Source organism: Oryctolagus cuniculus, chromosome X, assembly GCF_964237555.1.
Source record: "Oryctolagus cuniculus chromosome X, mOryCun1.1, whole genome shotgun sequence".
In the NCBI taxonomy this organism is placed as follows: Eukaryota; Metazoa; Chordata; class Mammalia; order Lagomorpha; family Leporidae; genus Oryctolagus; species Oryctolagus cuniculus.
The window spans coordinates 77,964,188-77,986,748 of NC_091453.1; the positions used below are offsets into that span (position 1 = coordinate 77,964,188).

The 22,561-nt window shown below is 39.8% G+C and overlaps 1 long non-coding RNA gene across 3 annotated transcripts in view; it reads left to right on the forward strand.

Moving 5' to 3' along the window:
- LOC127484884 (uncharacterized) overlaps positions 1-22,561 on the forward strand; it is a 239,703-nt gene that overhangs the window by 110,065 nt on the left and 107,077 nt on the right. Inside the window, exon 3 of one of the 3 annotated variants that reach the window (XR_011385377.1) lies at positions 8,366-10,752. The exons of the other annotated variants lie outside the window; for them this stretch is intronic. This is a non-coding gene — a long non-coding RNA (uncharacterized lncRNA). Of the gene's footprint in view, positions 1-8,365; positions 10,753-22,561 lie in introns of those variants that run through there. 3 annotated transcript variants of the gene reach the window in all.

Below are 22,561 nucleotides of genomic sequence, written 5' to 3' on the forward strand. Positions count from 1 at the left end.
ATCAATGTGGTCATGTTTGAAAATGAAGATATCCCATAGATAATCTTTGATTTTAGGTAGCAAACAGTTGTTAGGGGGTAGAATAAGAGTTGATGCACTTTTTCTGTAGGAATCCTGATAGCAAATGTTGTAGTCTTTGCAGATCATATGGTCATTGTCACAACTACTCAATTCTGCTATTGTAGTATGAATGCAGTCATAAAAATACATAGTTGAATGGGTGTGACTGTGTTCCAATAAAACTTTATTTACAAAAGCATAGCAGACTGATTTTGGCTCCTTTGCCATAGTTTTACCAACTGCTGGATTATAACAATTAAAGTAGAAGTTTCTTAGAAGAATTTCAACACAGCCAAAAAATACTGTGGAATTATTGGACAACTGAAAAAAAAAAAGCTTCAAAATAAGGTGGCAACTTTATCATTTTGCCATTGACCCTAGTGTCTTCTGCTGCCTTTGGACTTGAGCTGATATTTTACTCTGGCTAACTGGGCAGAAACTGCTGCTAATCATTTTTCATTGATCTCATTCTCATAATGAGAATGAAATAGCACGACCTGGCATTTTACTATAGCAGTAGAATTTCTGGATGTCGCACATGTAGCAAACTTCATGTAGCAAATAGCGACCTCAAAAAGGACCTTTATCAGGGCCACTTGAAGTAGAATTTATTTCAGTGTATCTCACTGCAGTTCCTAATTTTGTACTTGGCCACGCATCACTTTGTTGTTTTCCTCTGTCCAGAGCTTTTAAGAAGTCATCTGAGTAGTTTTGTGTACTTACTGAGACATGTACTTGTTTATCATATATGAGAAGAACCGTGTGTAACTATTCTGCTTTTCCATTGAGGCCTAGTGGAGGAATAGGATTCAATAAGCACTTGCACATATGTTTTTTCATTTAGTCTGACTTGATTATTTTTACAGACAAATCATAGAGAAGATAAAGTTACATGCCCAAGGTCACCCAACTAGTTGAGTACAGCCAGACTTTAAAAACAGGTCTGTCAACTCCAAAGTCTATGTTTTTTCCGTGATATTACAGTGTCTACAGGAAGCTACTTGCAGTTTTTTGTGGGCTTTGTCTTTTTTGTTTGTTTGTTTCCAACTTAAGTTGTTTTCAAGTAAATCATAGAAGAACTGAGGAGCATCGTATCTGATTGTTTTCCTATATTTTGGAAGGACATTTTTTCCAAAAGGAGATATGGTAGATGCTTTTGTTTAAACAACCATAGTTCTGTAGCTAGAATATTTCCAAATAAGGGTGACTTCCAGAAATTACTTGCTTTCTTGGCAGTCTCCACACATTCTTTGTGAATGCAACTACATTTCCCATCTTCCTTGTTCAGCAAAGAATCATATGCTAATAAATTTTTTTGAAAGGTGTGGCTTGGTGATATTCTTTTCACATTTGAAATAACCAGACTTCCTGGAATCATAACTTCAAATTGTAGTAGAGCCTGCTGATGAATTAAACATTCTGAAACTGATTTTTGTTTGAGGTGCAGTTCTGTATAGACCTGAATATGGATATGAGTTGAGCATAGACATCAATGCCAAAACCTTAAGATAACAACTTAAGTACAGGCCTTTTCGTAAGTGTAAGATAAATTTCCATCTATCAGGATTTTTCTTGGCTGGAGCAGAAAACGTCATACTGAATCATTATATGGTAAAAAGGGGAGTCAGGAGAGCTCACCCTTAAAGTTATTAGAGCATTATGGCTCTCCGATCTTAATCACTGCCGTGCCAAATATAGCAGTGATGATGGGGGACTAGTGGGAGGAACAAACTAACCTCACTCCTTAGAGTCTTCTCCTTAAGGTTACAAAGTCACGCTTTGGGCATCTTACATAGTGCCGAGGTGTCAGGGGGATATGGGGTGAGTAGCAGTGATGAGGAACGCACATGTAGTGTTTCATCAGAGTTCTAATGGGATTACTGCTAAGGTGTCCACTTTCCTGGCCCTTTACGTCAGAGGTCCTTGGCTGCTTTCCTACTACCCTTGGGGCTCAGGAAACTTTTCCAGGAACTACCTCTAAGCCATTGCTTTTCTACAGTCTTAAAAATTATATATATATATATGTAATTTATATATATATATATATATATATATATATATATTTGAGAGAGACAGAGGTTATCCCAGCCATTGCTTTTCTAGGGTCTTAAAAATTATTTATTTATTTATTTTTTATTTGAGAGACAGAGCTTATCTGTCCACTGGTTCACTCCTCAAATGCTGGCAACATCCAGGGCTGGGCCAGGTCAAAGTCAAGGGCTGGCAGGGCTGCTCTTGGAAGAGTTTCAGTTTCTCTTTCTCACCATAGAACAACTCCACAGCAGCTGACTTTGCGTTCTAACCAACCCAACAACTAGGCTTACTTTCTCTTTTAGCTTATCTCCAGTTTTGTCTTCTGATTTTTTTTTTTTTTTCAGCTCTGGCAGCGAGCAGCTAGCTGTTTGGTTGAGGTCTGCAGTTGGACTAAGGACTGTGTCAGCAAGCACACAGAATGGATCATTTTCACATTGATTTGGGGGTTTCTAATTATTACTGACACTGATTACAGACCAGTTGATGGGACCACAACAAAGTAAATAATTTTCAGACGTAAGACTACTGAAATGGCTATGAATGTACTGGAAAGAATGTGGCTCAGAAACCGACACTCAGGAAGGTTCAAGGGCTTGTCTAAGTTTAGACAGAAAGTTTGTGAATGGAAGAACATGATTGAAAGCTGCCCTTATGGGCTAAGTTAAGTGCAGAGTTTGCTTATATTCAAACTCTTTGCAAAAGACTCACCAGTTGTTTGATTAATGAAAGAGCAGCACTGACTGATAAGACAGAAACACATACTAATTCTCAGCAGGAACTCTTGAGCCTGACTGCCCCTTCCAACACTTAGAAACGGAAACTTGGGCCTAGTTACTTTTCAGGCTTATGTCTCAGTTTCTTCATCTGTAGGATGGAGGTGGCAATAACACCTTCCTCTTGGGGTTGTTACAAGATTTGAGTGAGTTTCATGTCTGTAAAGCACTCAATACTGCTCAGCTCATAGCTCACATAGTCTGTACTACTTCTTACTAAGACATTATCATAACTTTGGAGAAATATTCCAGTAACATGTGGGGAAGTGAAGTGTGTATGTGAAGATTAAAGGACATCCAAGCAAATCCTGCAGTTAGAAACTGGAGTGATCACTTCTTAGCTTATTAAACATACGAGGAAGTCATGAGTTCATTGTACCCTGTACGTGATTTTTAATAGCAGCATGTTTGAAAGATATCATGTGACTCAAAGACTGCATTTTTGTAATATATGATTACAATGTGTTTGAAAATTATTTTATTATGTGGTAAGAAGAGGTTAATTTGAGGGGAGAGACATGAAAGACTCAGTATCACTCATAATTGAAGACTAAAAATAAAGCAACAATAAAATACTGTTATTTATCTATTGTTAATGATTAGAGAAAATTCTAAGTATTGCTGAAGATGTTTTTGAAATGCTATTCTGATATATTGCTGCTATTGGAAGAATTAACTTGAAAAAATATCTTGGAAAAATAATATTTATGAGAATGTTGAAAATGTATTTTTTGGCACCATTGCTGTGACATAGCGGGTAAAGCTGTGGCCTGCAGTGCTGGCATCCCATATAGGCACTGGTTTGAGTCCTGGCTGCTCTACTTCCAATCCAGCTCTCTGCTATGGCCTGGAAAGGCAGTGGAGGATGGCCCAAGTGCTTGGGCCCCTGAACTTGCATGGGAGACCTGGAGGAAGCTCCTGGCTCCTGGCTTTGGATCAGCTCAGTTGCAGCCATTTGGGGAGTGAACCAGCAGATGGAAGACTTCTCTCTTTCTCTCTCTCTCTTTGCCTCTGTCTCTCTATAACTCTGCCTTTCAAATAAATAAATAAATAAAAGCATGAGCTTGCTTTAAAAAATGTATTTTTCTCTTCGGTATCATAATCTCAACCCTAGAAATATGTGTGTGTGTGTGTGTGTGTGTGTGTATTGCTTTATTACTTTGAAAGGCAGAGTGACAGATTTTCTATCTGCTGGTTTACTTCACAACTGCCTGTAAAAGCCTGGAGCTAGGCCAGACCCAATCCAGGAGCCTGGAGCTCTATCAGGGTTACCCGTGTGGATGGCAGGGGCTCAAATACTTGTGCTAGCATTAGCTGCCACCCAGGTGCATTAGCAGGGAGCCAGATCAGATTTTTGTAGCTGAAACTCGAACCAGGGACTCTGATATGGGATTCTGATGTCCCAAGAGGCAGCTTAACCCACACACCTCCTAAAAATATATCTTAAGAAAACAAGTAATTAAAATTAATATGTATCCATATCAATTCCATTATAAATTAATGTGAAATTATAAGTAACCTAAAAACCAACAATTAAATGATTAAATAATGATATACCTACACAGACGTATTATGCAGCTATTAGAAGTTCTGTATTTTTAAGCAATATTTAATGTCATGGGAAAGTGCTCACAATGTGATGTTAAATGAATGAAGTGGGATAAAAGCAGCTTGCATATACAGAATATCAGGGCACATGTTTCTTTACACACAATGGAATCTGAATACAGTATGTTATTCAATAGAGTTTTTTTATATTACCAAAAATATGGAGGTAGACTGTTAGAGCTTGTGCAGTGTCTCCACCATGTCATCTATGTCCAAGGCTCCTTGTATCTTTGCATTCTACCATTTTGAGCCTATGGCTTTTGTTTTCATCTTTGTCACCTCATGTTCACAATGTGGATATTCTACAACCACCCTGACAAGGATGCTCTGGGCCAGAAAAAGAAAAAGGAAGTAATAAAGGGGACCTGGTATTGCCCATATCAAGAAAGCAAAATATTGCCAGAAATCTCCAATAAATTTCCCTTCACCTCTCATTCATTCAGAATCATATTGCTTGGTTATCTTTAACTTCAGGAACACTGAGAAACATTGGATTTTAGTTGGGAACATTGCTATGGTGGAAAGAATTTAATTTTTTTACTAAAGGAATAAAGGGAAAATGTGTGTAGACCACTAACAGGAGTCGTCGTATCTGATGCTATTCCAAGATTTTTTTTAAAAAAAGTGAAACACAAGCATCTACCCCCTTTCCCTCTTGTCCACATGAAAGACTCAATGACCACATACCCAAATGCAGCCAAAATGTTACCAATGTTTACGGTTTGCTGTAGGATTTGTAGGATTCTAGGTGTTTTTTGGGGGTGTGTGTGTAAATATTTATTTATTTATTTGAAAAGCAGAACTACGGAAAGAGAGAGAGGGAAAGAGACACACACACACAGAGAGAGAGAGAGAGAGAGAAAGGGAGAGACAGAGAGATCCTTCATTCATTGGTTCACTCTCCAAATGACCACAACTACTGGAGCTGGGCCAATCTGAAGCCAGGAGCCAGGAGTGTCCTCTGGGTCTCCCACGTGGGTGCAGGGGCCCAAGCACTTGGACCATCTTCAATGGCTTTTCCAAGAGCATTAGCAGGGAGTGGGATTGGAAGTGAAGCAGTCAGGACTCAAACCAGCACCCATATGGCATGCTGACACTACAGGTGGTGGCTTTACCCACTATGCCATAGCACAGTCCCTTGGATTCTAGGTGTTCTTAATCGTCTTATTTGCAACTTTCTGTATTCTCCAAGTTTTCTGTGATGAACATATATTATCCTGTTAAGCAGAGAAATAGCAAGTTTTCAACAAAAATTGACATTTCATTGCTTCTGTGGTTGTAATAGAAAACCCTGGGAAAATGACCAATGTACTCATCAGTAGAGAGCTAGTTAAATCAATTATTGCATATTCATACAATGTGACATTATAAAAGCTTAAAAATGAAATGTATCTGAATGCATTAATGTAGAAATATTCACATTATATGAAGTGGAATGCAAGTTTTAAATTTTCTGATCCCATTTATTCTCTTAAAATAAGTGTGAGTTGGATAAGACATAGATTCCCTTATAAACATTGTGGGGAATCTATAAAACTGCGTCAAACTATTAACCAGTGTTGAGGGGGATCAGTGTGGAGGAAAGGGAGTATACTTTATTTTCTAAATTGATGCATTTGTTATTCCTTGAATTATTTTTGTTAGAAGAATCTGTTGCTTCATTATTAAATATGAAGATAATGAAAGTAAAGAAGTCAACTCAGTGCAATAAAGGGTCATGGTCTTTAAGGGTCCATAGTTCCGGTTTTCATACAGTGACGTTTTCTTCTTTGGGAAGAGTGGAACATTTGTAAGATTCAGCCAAGTAGGAGAAGCTGCCCTCCCGAATTTCAGAACTGTGCTGTTAAATAATTGCTTTGATCTTGGGGCAGGCTCCATGGCTCACTTGGTTAATCCTCCGCTTGCGGCACCGGCATCTCATATGGGCGCCGGGTTCTAGTCCTGGTTGCTCCTCTTCCAGTCCAGCTCTCTGCTGTGGCCCGGGAGTGCAGTGGAGGATGGCCCAAGTCCTTGGGTCTTGCACCAGGAGGAAGCACCTGGCTCCCAGCTTCGGATCGGCGCAGCATGCCGGCTGTAGTGGCCATTTGGGGGGTGAAGCAAGGGAGGTAAGACCTTTCTCTCTGTCTCTTTCTCTCACTGTCTAACTCTGTCAAATTAAATAATAATAATAATTGCTTTGATCTAGCACACGAATATCAGTGAGGAAAAGGGTCAGAGTAGGAAGGGTGGTCGCAGAGCAAAAGGTCGATTGCATGCCAAAAGATAACTCCAACTTAAACACTGAGACAAGTTGTCAGGAGGCAGCAGCCAGACCCTTTTACCAGGTGCTCTTTTGGACATCACATGCATGTCGCCAAAACAATTCCTGTTGTCTGCAAGCTGTTCACAGCCCTTCATGGGCTTGCCTTCTTTCCTAGAACATGGTGACAGAAGACACTGTGAAATCCAGCGCATATGTCCCTGTTCTCTCTTTGCAGTCAGAAGGCCCGTGATTACTCCTTAGAAACAACTGCATGGGAGACTTTTGATAAGAAGGAATGGGATTTGGGGCCAGTGTTATGGCGTAGGCCCCCTGTGACACCAGAATCCTATATGGGCATCTGTTAGAGTCCCTGCTACTCCACTTCTGATCCAGCTCCCTGCTAATGTGCCTGGGAAAGCAGCGGAAGATGGTCCAAGTCCCTGGGCCCCTGTGCCCATGTGGGAGACCTGGATAAAGATCCTGGCTTCAGCCAAGGATTTCTCTCTCTCTCTCTTTCTTTCTGCCTCTCTAATAAAATAAATCTTTTTTTAAAAAAGGAATAGGATAATGATCCCAAAATGGATTTTCTCCCACTCCTCTGATTTAAATATGCCTTAGATGCTAAACATGCAAGACAACATTTTATGCTTAAAAGCTACTATCAGGGTGGTTCTGGGAAAAAAAGTTTCAGTTAAAAACACTGAACCTTCAGCATTTCTGTGAAACAGCTCCCCCACCCCACCCCCCACCCCACACCGCCCAGTCCCTCTCCCTTGTAAGGCAATAAAGTAAAACAGGCAACCTCTACTCCCAAGATTGCAATTCTCTTTTGGCAGCTGTATTTGATTTAGATGATTTGTTTAATTAAAAGTATGAAGAATTGCCCTACTCAAATGTTTTCCCACATTCTGATTCCCAGTGTCTAGGCCTCAAGGATTTATCCATCTGCTTGTAACCTCCCAGAGAAATCTGAGAGAGGCTCCATCACCTTCCTCTTAGGCCAGCCCACAGTCAGAGAATGGGAAAGTCTATTTCTTGTTTCCATTTCTGTTTTCTTCTCTGGCCACTTCAGAATTGGGAATGAAAGTTAATGAATATACTTGCCAAGTGCTTGGGGAGCCATTAAAGATATGGGCAATGAAGTGTAAATCACGATAACATTGTACAAGTTGAATATTCATTATCTAAAATGCTTGGGACTGGAAGGACTCTGGATTTTTTCAGAATTTGGAATATAATGATATCCATCATGAGATATCTTGGAGGTGGAACCCAATTCCAAACAGGAATTTCATCTATGTCTCATACATAGTTTATTCACATTTCCTGAAGGTCATTTTCTACATTATTTTGTGCATTTTGACTGTGACCCATCCATCACATGGTGTCAGGTGTCACATTTTCCACTTGTGACCTCATAGCAGACCTCAAAATGTATCAGATTTTGGAGCATTTCAGATTCAAATGTTGCAACTCAAGACCCTCAACTTGTATATTTATATATTCTCTTGGACATTCATTTCAGGGGCTCTGGGGATCTAGTCTAATACTCAAATGACTGCCTTTAGGTTCAACAATATGAATGAAGCATTCCCAAGCTGGAGTGGAACCACCAACTAGGGTGCATGCTTCTCCTTCACTCTTGCAGGACCTGCTGGCCTACATCACCTACGTGGCTGGGGTCATCACAGTGGAACAGAACATACTCCTCTATTGCCATCACCAGTATCCGTCACATACTCCGACGTCAAGGCCACCATCTGAACCCATCGCGTCCAGTTTCTAGGCCTCAGGCACCATCCACCTTCACCTTGTGATATGCGGGCAAGCAGAGGAGCAGGCTGGGCTGCAGCCTGACAGCTCCTGACCATTGCAAAGTCACTCTTTTTGCAACATTGATGAGAACAGGGGCAAGAAGGGCTTCTACCACTAAGCCCCTCAGGAAAGACTCGGGGCTGGGATCCTGCACTAAATAGCCCCAACCACCTGTTGTCATCTGCCTGATACTGAACTTCACAGAAGAGAGACGGTGAGGGTGCCTTGAAGATCAACCTGATACCCCTGAACCTGCGAGAAGGTAGGAACTCCTTCACCTCACTTGACAAATCCAGGGCAGCTGCTTCCTGTCTGAGCCAGAGACAAGGCCCTGGGGGTGTGCCTTGCCTCCCTGCTGTGTCTGCTGCTTCCTGAAGCTTCTGGGAATTTTTAGAGGTGACACTGACCGCTGGAGGTCAGTGCCTGGACTCACAGGACCTGGCGAATACAACAGTGGAAATGTATATGCAGCCCGCAGGAGATGAAGCTGTCCCAGCAGTGCAGTGGTGGCAGCCAGGGTCTCACTGTGGACCTATGCTGGCTCTGGACACAGGTCACCTCGTTCTCTCCAGAGCTCAGGCCCTTCCTGCCAGCTCTAACTCCTTCTCACGTAATCTCAGAGAGTCAAGGGAACTCGGTGCTACTGTTTTTCATCTGCAATGGAAAACTGCCTACTTATTTCTAGCAGGAAGCATGTTTTAAGGCTTGAATTAAATAAAAGTCCATCTATAAAGTTAAAAAAATTTTAAAAATCATAATATATTTGATTAAATTTATTTCTCAACCTTTAAAATGGATTTTTCTGAAATTTCCCATTCACTGGAAACTAGTCATTTCCATTTTCTTTTTTCTGAAAGAACTGCTCTATGAGTATTTTCATGGGTGGTCAAACAGACATACTCAGGCAGTATTTGGGAACCAGGCAAGCCAAGCTGTGCAATTGTACCTTGTGTCATTTTGGAGGCTGAGGTGCTTGCTAAACCAAGCTACACAACTGTTCACTTGAGCTCTTAACTCATTTTGCTTTTGAGTGGCCATTTTTCTTCTTGCTCCACATTAATTTTGGACATATTCAAAAAATTATCCTTTGTGGAAGTTTGGACAAAGGAGAAAGCTGTTGCCTTGGCTCCACTGTCAGTTCCTTTCACAGCACTGAATATATAGTTCTCTTAGAGTTTTGATTCTCCTTTTCTCCCCAAGGACATAGGTATTGAAAAGAGAATTGATTCCTGGTAACTGGTCTTAGACTTCTCATGTACAATTACTAATACGATATGATTAGCAAGAGAGCTTGGGTATGATGTTGCAATGATATGGCCCCAGGATTATCCCACAGGCCCTTTTGCCATTTTATCATCTTCTCGATTTAATTCTATTTTTTTAAATTTCTAAGTAAAAAATATTTCAGTTAGGCTATATAACTATGTGGCACCAGCACATTAATCTTTTTAAATTCAGTTCTACTTTTTGGCTGTGAGAAGAGCCAAGCTTTTACTGAATTAAAATCATTTTCAATTGCTGTGTTTCTTAACACAATGTAGCCAGGCCTACAAGTTTCCAGTCTGGTTACGAATGTAATTTAACCAGCCAGGCAGTGATCCAGTCCGTTGCTCAGTCATTGAACCCCAACAACAAGGTAATTTCATAAGTTATATCAATCTTGTCTAAAGGTTTACTATTTGAGTAATGCGCTTTTAGCAGACTAGTTTTCCAGAGTGCCTCTGGAAAATGAAGATATTGTGGAAAATGGAGAAATAAAAGTAAGGGAAAAGGGGATGATCTTCAGATGCGTTCACCACATTTCCCTCCGGTTCTGTTTTTAGCATTTGACTGCATAATCTTTTCAAGTCTAGATAAATTATTGCTTCTCACAGGTCATCATTCTTTCCACTCATCTCAAAACTGATTCATCATCATCTCCAACGTGTATTTTGACTTATATTGTGCTTTGTCAAGGATACACCCAAGGTTGAAGGTGAAATATGTGTCAGAGACTAGGACTACAAGACTTAAATGTTTGACTTTGTTCAGGAATGCTACCCAAGTTCTATCAAGTGCATTGATGCTTCTGCCACATGCAGTTTTGTCCTTTTTATATAAGACATCCCTTGAATAACTGGTTAATTCTTCAAAGTCTTTTGTGATTCAAATCAAGTGTCTCATCATCTACAATGTCTTTCTTGAATTTACCCTATAGATAATAAATGATTCAGTAACAAAGATTCATTTTTTGGTGATTCCTATGAACCAGAAAATCTGTTTTGAAGTCGTTATTACTACTGACTATCACAAAATCATTATTTCTCACAACTACATAAAGAAGTAGATATTAACCCGATTAATCAAAGGACACTGCGGTTTAAAGAGATTACATAACTTTGTTAAGTCTATACAGTTTGTACATGGTAGAGGTACGATTTGACCCCAAGTTCTGCAGTCTATGTCGTAAGCCGTAACAGCATTGTTGCCCATAGAGTGGCAAATGAGCTGCTGTTAGCTGCTGCTGTGGGAGAAGATTTTCATGGTGCATGGAAATCTTTACAGGAATAATTTTCTATTTGTGCATTTTTTGTGAAGCATGCAGTGAATAGAAAAATAAACCTGTTCTCAGCAGTTTGGCACATTTGCTTCATATTTTTTTATTTCAAAGGAATATTATACATTACAAATACAATTGAATACTTCTTTGTGGTCCTCCCTGATCAGATCTCATTCCTTTCCATCCCTCTTCAGTGGTAATCACTATCCTAAACTTAGTGTTTGTCATTCCAACACAGATTTTTAAACTACTGCCAAGTACATATTTATCAGTATACAGGATGTATTATTTTACTTGTTAATCTATATATAAATATCATACCATACATGTTATTGTGCTGCTTGTTTCATTCACTCAACATTTTCCTATTGATATTTATTTATTTGATACACTTGGCCTTTGTTCATGCATTTTAAATGCTGTACATCATTACACTATATCAATACATCACAGATTTATTTATACATTCTCCTTTTGACTGACATAAATTACTTCCATTTGATATTATAAATAATGCTGCACTTAACATTCTTTGGCTTGTGTTCTTGTGCACATGTGCTAGGTTTTTCTCTAGGTACAAATCAAGAGGTAGAAGTGCTAAAGACTAGGTTGTATATGTCTTCGACTTTACAAAATATTACCAAGTTGCTCTCCAGAATGTATCAATTTCTACTCCCACTGGAAGCTTAGAAGTCTCTTTTCTCAAATTCCTTGATAGACTTCTTAATTTTTGTAAGTCTTGTGTGTAGAAATCTATTTCCCAATTTTTTATTTGCATTTCCTGATATTAGGAAGGTTGAAGATCTTTTTATTGGTTTATTGGCCACTTGGATTTATTCTTTTTGTGAATTACCTGTTTTCCTTTATAAAATTATTTTCTATTTTTTAATTTATCTACAGTAAAATTCACCATTTTTGTTTGTTTTTAAAGATTTATTTATTTATTTATTTGAAGGTCAGAGTTACACAGAGAAAGAAGGAGACACAGAGAGAGATCTTCCATCTGCTGGTTCACTCCCCAGTTGGCCACAATGGCCAGAGCTGGGCTGATTTGGAGCCAGAATCTTCTTCTGGGTCTCCCATGCAGATGCAGGGGCCCAAGGGCCATCTTCTGCTGCTTTCCCAGGCCATATAGCAGAGAGCTGGATCAGAAGTGGAGCAACCGGGAGCCCATATGGAATGCCAGCACTACAGGTGGTGGCTTTACCAGCTACACCACAGTGCTGGTCCCAAAATTCCCTTTTTTATATATATTTTCATGGGTTTGGACCAATGTGTAGAGTGCTGTAGCGACTACTACAAATAAGATATAGAACACAATGCTGCTTTGTAGTCAGCCTCTTTTGTTAGCTACGATTCCTAGCAACTACCAAGTTCTTCTCCATTCCAACACATTTGCCTTATCTAGAATGTCCACTCAATGGAATTATATAATATGTAGATTTTTGGTATCTGATTTCTTTCACTTAGCATAATATGTTAAACATTCATGCATATTGTTTTGTGTGTCAGTTGTTCTTTTTTGTTGCTGTATAGCATCCATTATGTGGATGTACAATCGTGTCTGCCAGTTGAAGGGGTATTTCCAAATTTTGGCGATTAATAAAGCTGCTGTGAAAATTTGTGTATAGGTTTCTGTAAGGCATGTGTCTGTACTTCATATGGAATCGCTGTGCTATATGGTAGATATCAAAGATTCATTTATTTATTTGAAAGGCAGAGTTACAAGTCACATAGGGTAGGGGGAGAGGAAGAAGAGGGGAGGGGAAAAGAGGGGAGGGGAGGAGAAATCTTCCATCCCCTTGTTCACTTCCCAAATAGCTGCAATGGCTATGGCTGGGCCAGTCTGAGGCAAGGAGCCAGGAGCGTCATCCAGGTCTCCCATGTGGGTGTACTTGGGCCATCTTCTGCTGTTTTCCCAGGTGTATTAGCAGGGAGCTGAATTAATTGGAAGTGGAGCAGCCAGGACTCAAACTGGTGCACATATGAGATGCTGGTGTTGCAAGTGGCAGCTTAACCCAGTGCACCACAATGCTAGCCCTGTTGGATATATATTGAAGTTTTTTTTTTTTTTTTTTATTTTTTTGACAGGCAGAGTGGACAGTGAGAGAGAGAGAGACAGAGAGAAAGGTCTTCCTTTGCCGTTGGTTCACCCTCCAATGGCCACCGCGGCCGGCGCGCTGCGGCCGGCGCACCGCGCTGATCCGATGGCAGGAGCCAGGAGCCAGGAGCCAGGTGCTTTTCCTGGTCTCCCATGGGGTGCAGGGCCCAAGCACCTGGGCCATCCTCCACTGCACTCCCTGGCCACAGCAGAGGGCTGGCCTGGAAGAGGGGCAACCGGGACAGAATCCGGAGCCCCGACCGGGACTAGAACCCGGTGTGCCGGCGCCGCTAGGCGGAGGATTAGCCTAGTGAGCCGCGGCGCCGGCCTATATATTGAAGTTTTTAAGAAATCGCCAAACTTTCCAGAGTGACTATCATTTTGCATTTACATCAGCAATGGATGAGAGTTGTATTGTTCAATGTTCTCACCAGCACTTGATGTTATTTGGATATGTTTGAGGTTAGTCAATGGGATGTGGTAGTATCTCATTTTAATTTATCTTTACTTAACTATTAATGATGTAGATCATTTTTCATGAGTGTATTTGCTATCCATATATCTTCTGTGGTGAAGTGTCTGTTCAAATCTTGTTTTAAAACTGGACCACTTGTTTCCTTATGGTTGATAAAATAATATTGTTAATATGAATCCTTAATCAGCAATGTGATTTGCAAATGTTTCCCGTCTATGGCTTTTATTCTCATTATCTCCAATGTTGTTCAAAGAGCAGAAATTTATAATTTTATATACAATTTGTCAATTTTTTTATGGATGATGAGAGAAAACTTTGCCTATTTGAAGGTCAGAAAAAATGTTTTTCTGATGTTTTCTTCTAGGCATTTTTAGTCTTGGAATTTATATTAGTTCTTTATTCTCATTTGAGTTAATTTTTATGTAAAGAAAAAATATGTATCGAATTTATTTCTAACATGTGGATATGCAATTTTTCCAGACTATTCCTTCACTGAATTGGTTTTGTATCCTTGTATCCTTGTCAAAAATCAATCAGCTACACTGTCTTTAAAGTATAAAATTAAAATGACCAACTATACTGAATATTGGAGGGGATGTTGAACAACTGGAGCTCTCCTGTACTGTAGAAAGTTAAGCATATCCCCCAAAGAACACAGCCATTCCATTTCAATATATTTATCCAAGAGAAATGAAAACATATATCCTCCCAAAAAAAGAAAATATATATAGAAAATATATATCCAGGGTGGGTGTTTTAGCCTAGCAGTTAAAATGCCAGCTAAGATGCCTGCATCCCATATTTTATTACCTGGATTTGATACTTGGCTCCAGCTTCTGACTCTAGCTTCCTGCTAATGTGCACCCTGGGATACAGCAGTGATTGGCTCAAGTAATTGGATTCCTGCCACTCATGTGGGAGACTTGTATTGAGTTCCCAGGTGGGGATTTATGTGTTTTTTTTTATGTATTTGGCTTCATTAATTTTAAAAGATTATTTATTTGACAGCAGAGCCACAGAGAGGCAGAGAGATAAAGAGAGAGACGTCTTCCATTCACTGGTTTACTCCCCAAGTGGCCACAATGGCCGGAGCTGGGCTGATCCAAAGCCAGGAGCCAGGAGCATCTTTCAGGTCTCCCATGTGGGTGCAGGGGCCCAAGGACTTGGGCCATCTTCCACTGCTTTCTCAGGCCATAACAGAGAGTTGGATCAGAAGTGGAACATCTGGGACCCGAACCAGCGCCCACACAGGGAGCTGGCACTGCGAATAGTAGCCTTACCTGCTACGCCAGAGTGATGCTCCCATTAATTTTTACTTATTTTAATTTTATTTGAAAAGCAGAGAGTTAGAGATCTCTTGTCGGCGGGTTCACTCCCCAAATACCCACAGAAACCAGGACTTGGCCAGGCCAAAGCTGGGATCCTGGAACTCCATCTGAGTTTCGCACATGGATGGCAGGAACCCATGAACTTAAGCCATCATCTGAGGCCTCCCAGAATGCACAGTAGCAGGAGGCTGGGTCCACATTGGAACTAGAATAGCCAGAACTCAAACCAGGCACTCTTATGTGGGATGCTGGGGCCCCAAGCCGTTGAGCCAATACCTGACCCTGTCTCATTTATTATGGCTTTATAATAAGTCTGGAAGTAAAGGAGTGTCCATTCTCTATCATTATTCTTGTTCTTCAAAATTGTGTTGGGTGTTTAGTTTCTTTGCCTGTAAATACAACATTTAGAGTTTCGTATGGATACCTACCAAAAAGTATACTAGGAATTCGATTGGTTATTACTATTAGTATCTATTACCTATAGATTAATTTTGCTAAAGCTGATATTTTAATAATATTGAGTATTCTATTCTATGAACATAATATATCTCTCCATTTGTTTAGAGCTTTTTTGATTTCTTTCATCAGTGTTTTATAGAGATCTGTGAATAGGTCCTACACATATTTTGTTAGGGTTATTGGTCACTATTTAGGTTTCTTGCTTTCATCATGAATTATACTGTTTTAAAAATTTTAATCTAATTTTTCATTGCTGGTATATAGAAGAACAGTGAATTATATATATCAACCTTGTAGCATATAAACATACTGTATTACCTTATGAATTCTAGGAGAGTGTTTTTGTGGCTTTCTTGAGACTTCCTAATTGACTCGTGGGTTACTTAATTTCTAGATATTTGGAACTTTTTAGTTTTTACAACTGATTTCTAATTTAGTTGCATTTTGCCAGAGAGTATAATTATCTGTGATTTCTATTCTTTTGAATTTTTTAAAGTTTGATTAATGGCTCAAAATGTGACCTATCTTTGGCAACTGTTTCATACTTTATGGACACTTTTTTGAAAAGATTTATTTATTTATTTGAGAGGCAGAGTTACATAGAGAGGGAGAGATGGAGAGAGAGAGAGAGATCTTCCATCTTCTGGTTCACTCCCCAAATGGCCACTATGGCCGGAGCTGAGCCAATCCAAAGCTAGGAGCCGGGAGCACCTTCCTGGCCCCCTATGCAGGTACAGGGGCTCAAGCACTTGGGCTATCTTCACTGCTTTCTCAGGCCATAGCAGTGGGCTGGATCAGAAGTGGAACAGCTGGGACTCAAACCAGTGACCATATGGGATGTTGGCACCACAGGTGGAGGCTTTACCCACTATGCCACAGCGCTGGCCCCTGAACACTTCTAAAGATTAGATATTCCATTCTTGTTGGGTGGTGTGCTGTATAAATTTCACACCTATCCGGTTGACTGATGGTGTTATTCAAGTCTTCAATATCCTTCTGAGTTTTCTGTCTAATACTTCTTTAACTAAGAGAGGAGTTGTTGTCTCCAAGTATATTTATGGATTTGTCTGTTGCCCTTTTTTTTTTGTTCCATCGTAGTGCAAAATAATATCTACACTGTTTTATTTATTTTGTTTACTTTATGTGAAAGGCAGAGGCACAGAGAGCAAAAGAGAGAGAGAGAGCGAGAGAGAGCGCTAGCATCCATTTTCTGGTTCACTTCTCAAATGCCAGAACTCTCCAAATGGCTGCAACAGCTGCGGCTGGGCCAGGCTTGGAATCCAGCAGTCTCCCATGTCAGTGGCAGGGGCCCAGGGACTTGGGCCACCCTCTGCTGCTTTCTCAAGCACATTAGCAGGGAGCTGGATTGGAAATGGAGCAGCTGGGATTCAAACCCACAGTCATATGGGATGCTGGTATGGCAGGCCTTGCCTTAACCAATTGGGCCACAATGCTAGCCCCCTCCTTGTTTGTTTCTGAAATTACAAAATTCCTGCCTCTTTCTATAATTTCATCATCTAATCATTTTTCCAATGATGTTCTTAGTTGAACAGAACTCTTTAATTAAAAATAAATAAACAAACAAACATTTGGAGGCAGCACTATTGCATAGTAGGTTAAGCTTCTGCCCTCAGCGCTGGCATCCCATATGGGTGAGTTTGAGTCCTGGATGCTCCAATTCCCATCCAGCTCCCTGCTAATGCACCTGGGAAAAGCAGCGGAAGATGGCCCAAGTCCTTGGGCCCTTGCACCTGCGTGGGAGACCTGGAGGAAGCTCCTGGCTCCTGGCTTTAGATCAGCTCAGCTCAAGCCATTGCAGCCATTTGGGGAGTGAACCAGCAGATGGAAGACCTTTCTCTCTGTCTTTCCCTCTCTCTGTCTGTAACACTGCCTCTCAAATAAATAATAAATAAATCTTTAAAAAAAAAACAAAAGAGGAAAAAAAAAACCTTGTTTATTTATTTGAGAGGCAGACAGAGTAACTGGTTCACTCCTCAAATGTCTGCAATGGCTCAGGCTTGGTTAGGCTGAAGCCAAGAGCGAGGAATTCATTCCAGGTCTCCCATGTGGATGACAGGAACCCAGTCACTTGCATCACCCCTGCCTCTCAGGGTACATAATTTCAGGAAACTGGAGTCAAGAGCCTACCATCAACTCAAACCCAGGTGCTCATTTGTGGGAAGCAGGTGTTGTAACAGGAGTCTTAGTCACTGGGCTAAACCCTGGCCCCCACACTCCTTAATTTTGATGATATAAAATTAATTTTTTTTATTTTAGGGTGTATGCTTTTCAACTTTTCTTGAGAAGCCATTTTTTTTTCAATTTGGAGATCACAAAGTTATCTTCCTATATTGACTTTTATTATCATTGCAGTTTTATCGTTCAGATCTTTAACAACTTATAGTGCCTTCATATTTGGAATTAGATCTGGTGCTAATTATCTTTGAGCTTTTCAACACTGGCTATTCAATAATTTACCTTATTTATTTGAAATGTAGAGAGGGGGGGAAAAAGGAAGGGGGAGTCCCATTATCTGGTTCACTTCCCCAATGCTATCAACAGCCAGGGCTCAACCAGGCCAAAGCTAGGATCTGGGAACTCAGTCTGGATCTCCTACATGGGTGGCAGGGAACCAACTACTTGACACATTGTCTGCTGCCTCCCAAGGTGCTCTTTAACAGGAAGCTGGAACTGGGAGCACAGCCAGGACTGAAACCTAGACAATCCAGTATGGGATACAGGCATCCCGATTGATGTGTTACCACTATGTCACAAACTTACCCCTAAATAATCTAACTTTTTATTCCATTTCTTTGTTTCCCTATTCTATTTCCTTAGGCTCTTATTTTTAAAAAAGATTTATTCTATTTATTTGAAAGGCAGAGTTACAAACAGACAGAAGGAGAGACAGAGAGAAAGGTCTTCCATATGCTGGTTCACTCCCCAAATGGCTTCAATGGCTGAGGCTGGGCCAGGCCAAAGCCAGGAGCCTAGAAATTCTTCTGAGTATCCCACATGGGTATAGGGGCCCAAGGACTTGGGCCATCTTCTGCTTTTCTGAGGCCATTAACAGGGAGTTGGATTGGAAGTGGAGCAGCCTGGACTCAAACTGTCACCCATGTTGGATGCTGGAGTCACAGGCGTTGGCTTTACCCTCTATGTCACAGTGCTGGCCCCAGTCTGTTATTCTTGAAACAACCTCATGATCTCGAGTATAGGAACATTAGTAGGGAGTTAGATTGGAAGTGGAACAGCTAAGACTCAAACTGGCACTCTGACATGGTACGTGAGCATCCCAAGAAACAGCTTAACCTGATGTGCCACAACACCTGCCCTCCATATGTGACATTTTGAATTGACATTTTTCATTTAGCATAATTCGCTGAAGCCTGATCTGGGTTCTTGCATGTATCCATAGTTCATTCTTGCTTATTGCTGAGTGTCATCCCGTGGTATGGATGTACCATATTTTAGCAATTCACGTATTGAAGGATATCTGGATTGTTTCTCATTTGGTACTATGATGAATTAACCTGCTATAAATATTAGCACACAGGTTTTTGTGTGAAGATAAAGTTTCATTTCTCTGGGAAAAATGACTAAGAGTACGACTGGATTTCTTTTTATTATGTACAAATATTGAAACTCAACTTTTTTTCTGAAGTGCTTGAAATAAACAGAATTTTCTCTTTTAGTCTATTAATGTGTAAAATTATATTGATATATTTTCTGTTTTTGAACTGGAATACAAAATTAGGTTACAGCTATAGAATTCATGCTTTCTTTATACAATAATGGGTAGCCATAAAAGGCTATGATGAAAGTAATATTTTTTATAGATTGGTGTGGCCAAAATATGTAGGATGGATTGAAGTAGAGAAAGAGGAGATAATCCTGGGTCATGTAAATAAGGGCTAGTTGTTTTATTAGAAATTATTCTGCTTGAATTCTTTTAAAAATTTATTTGCAAGATAGATGATATGTAGATATAGATCTGCATATCTATATCTATTATGTTCTATCTATCTATTTATCTATCTATCTAGAGAGATCTTTTATCTGCTGGTTCACTCCTCAAATGCCTACAACAGCCAGGACTGGGCCAGGCTGATGTCAAAACCTTAGAACTCCAACTGGGTCTCCCATGTGTGTGGCAGGGACCCAAGTACTTGAGCCAACATGTGCTCCCTCCCAGGGTGAACATTAGTAGAAAGCTGGATTGGAAGCCGAGGGGAGACTTGACATCAGGTTAAGTGGAAAAGATTTTGGATCAAGAGAGCTATGAGACTCCTTTTCTAATCCTATTTCTGTCACTGAATTTGTTATAATATGCACCCTTCAGCAAGTCACTTAACTTTTCTTGACTATGGTTAGTTCATTTGTAAGATGAATGATTTGGTCTGGATGTATCCAATCCATTATTGCTTTTAAATGTGCAATTCTATAACTCCGCATAATGAGAGAACAGTCAGGTTTCCTCCCCTCCCGCATGGGAAAAGGAAGCAGAAAATAAATGTGATAGACATCATGAAGGTCAGAATCTACTTGGCTCAGCCACTGATTAAATATAAAGTACAGGAGAAGCTGTCAGACAGTTTTCCAAACTTCAAAGCTTGCAAACAGGCAAAATGCAACATTGTTAAGTTCAATGGAAATGGAACTGGGCAAGATAAAACCACTCTGGAGGAAGGATTTGTTAAATTTACACTTGGATGGGATTTGCTTGTGGACAAGGTAGCTCTGTTGTGCAACCCCACGAGGCACTATTTCAATGATATTCTATGTAACTGGCTCCCCTTATCCCCAAAGTTGTGTAGAGCACAGTCTGCACAGCCAGACACAACACCCCTGACTCTCAATATCCAAGTAGAAATGTCCAAAAGACAGCTGCACGTGAGTCTGCGTTTGGGAAGGAGAATGCCTGGGAAATGTTGGTTTGGAGTTAAGTGGTTTTTGGTGGGCAATACGTAGAAGCTATATATTGAAAAAGAAATGCATGCTATGAATAGAAGCAAATTGAGCTGTAATTAAATGCTTGATTCCATTGGATTCTTTCAATGTAACTCTATTCAGCTATTACAAATGCTTGTTTCATGGTAGTTTGTTCAACATTTCGTTCTGGACATAATGGCGCATAAAAATTATTTGTAGTGAATCTTTTATAGCCTGATTACAGATTCTTCACTCTTCTAAAAATCAAATGACTCTAAAATTAGCAAGAAGTTATACGTCTATAAATCATGCATTTGGTTGAAAGGTGATAAAAATAAATGTAATGCCTGACAGATGCATCCACTAGTTTTACTTTTATAACAAGAGGTTAGGTTACAAAAATGGGCAATGATTAAGAGGTTCTTATCTTTTTCAGATAAAATGAGGGAACTCCTCCTAAGTGGTATTTATTCTTGTGTATTCAAGCTGCACATTGCTGTCATGAATCTTTTTCTTGATATTTAGTCTGTCTTTAAAAAATTTTATCTTTGGAGAGGATACTATACTGAGTTTGAGTTAGGAGACATAAAAATGAAGCTTACCATTGAGTGACCATTTGTGTTATTATTAAGATTTATTTATTTGAAAGGCAGAGTGACAGTGTGTTTTGGGGGGTGGTGGTGGACAAAGTATCTTCCATCAGCTGGTTCCCTCCCCAAATGCCCACAAAAGCCAGGTCTGGGCCAGGCTGAAGCCAGGAGACTGGGACTCCATCCAGATCTCCCTAGTAGATGGCAGGGGCCTAAGTACGTGGACCATGATGTACTACCTTCTCAGGCTCATTAGCAGGAAGCTGGATCAGAAGCAGAGCAGACAGAACTCAGCCAGAATTCTGATATGGGATGGCTGCAATTCCACAATGCTGACCCACTGTATCTCTTGATTCAATGCAACTGATCTTTTTGCTAGGGGATGTAAGGTATGACTAAGTAACTTGATAATTTGAACAAAACAAATATGTCTATATCTGTATATCTGTATTGTCTAATGAGTATTGACCTTCAAAGTCAAAACATGATTCTCTTGAGAATTTATTTACTTATTGCTAGAAATTCAACATTTGTGACCCCCAAATTCATGTGTTGAATACCATACCCAATGGAATGGTATTAGAAAGTGGGCTCTCACAGATGGTGAGTGGGATTAGTGTCATTTTAAAAGAGACTCCAGAAAGCCATGTGACCTTCTACCAAGTGAAGACACAGTGAGAAGATACCCTCTCTGAAACAGAAAGTGGGCCCTCACCGTACATTGAATCTGCCTTGCCTTGATCTTGGGCTTTCCAGCCTTCACAACTGTGAGAAATCAATCTCTGTTGTTTTAAGCCGCCTAGTCTATGGAATTCTGATATAAAAGTTCAAGTGGATTAACATATATACCTACTCATTAATTCATAAAATATTTACTGAGCCAGAGTATGAACCACACAGCGACATATACAAATTACATTATAAACACAACATATTTCTGCTCAAATTATGTTACTAAACTTAATCACACTTAAATCAATCTACTGAAACAAGAATATACTAAACTAAGTCAAGATAACTCTTTGAAAGTCTGTTATGTTTATAAATAAATTCATTGAAATGTTTTGGTCATAATAGCCATATGGCTTTGTGGAAAGCACATGACATGTCAAGACAAAGCTGACTTCAGTTATTGATTTTACCTCTTAAACAAATGAATATGACCACAGGTCAAACTTGTTTATCATCTCTAAGAGTGTTTCATCATCTGATAAAATGGAGATGATAATATTTATATCATAGATCTTTTGTGAGAATCAAATAAAGGAAAAAAATTTAGCATGTACCACATATGCACCATTTGAAATTAGATTTTTCTGAGGCAGCCCTGTCAGACTTCTGTTGCTAGAGACTTCCCAGTGATGCCAAGAAAAGCTTCCTTTGTGAAAGATAGAAATCCTGGCAAAGTGACCAATATCATACAGTAGCTCATGCTTTGTCAGTGGTTCCTGGGAATGATGAAGACAGAGGTCCACCCACATGAGTAGGTCAGAATCATGCCCTAATAATTCAGAAAGTGGAGAAACTTGATCTCATTCTGTATTTAATTCCAAAAAGTTTGAAAGAAATATTTATACTGCTAATGAAGACAGGTGCTATCTAAAT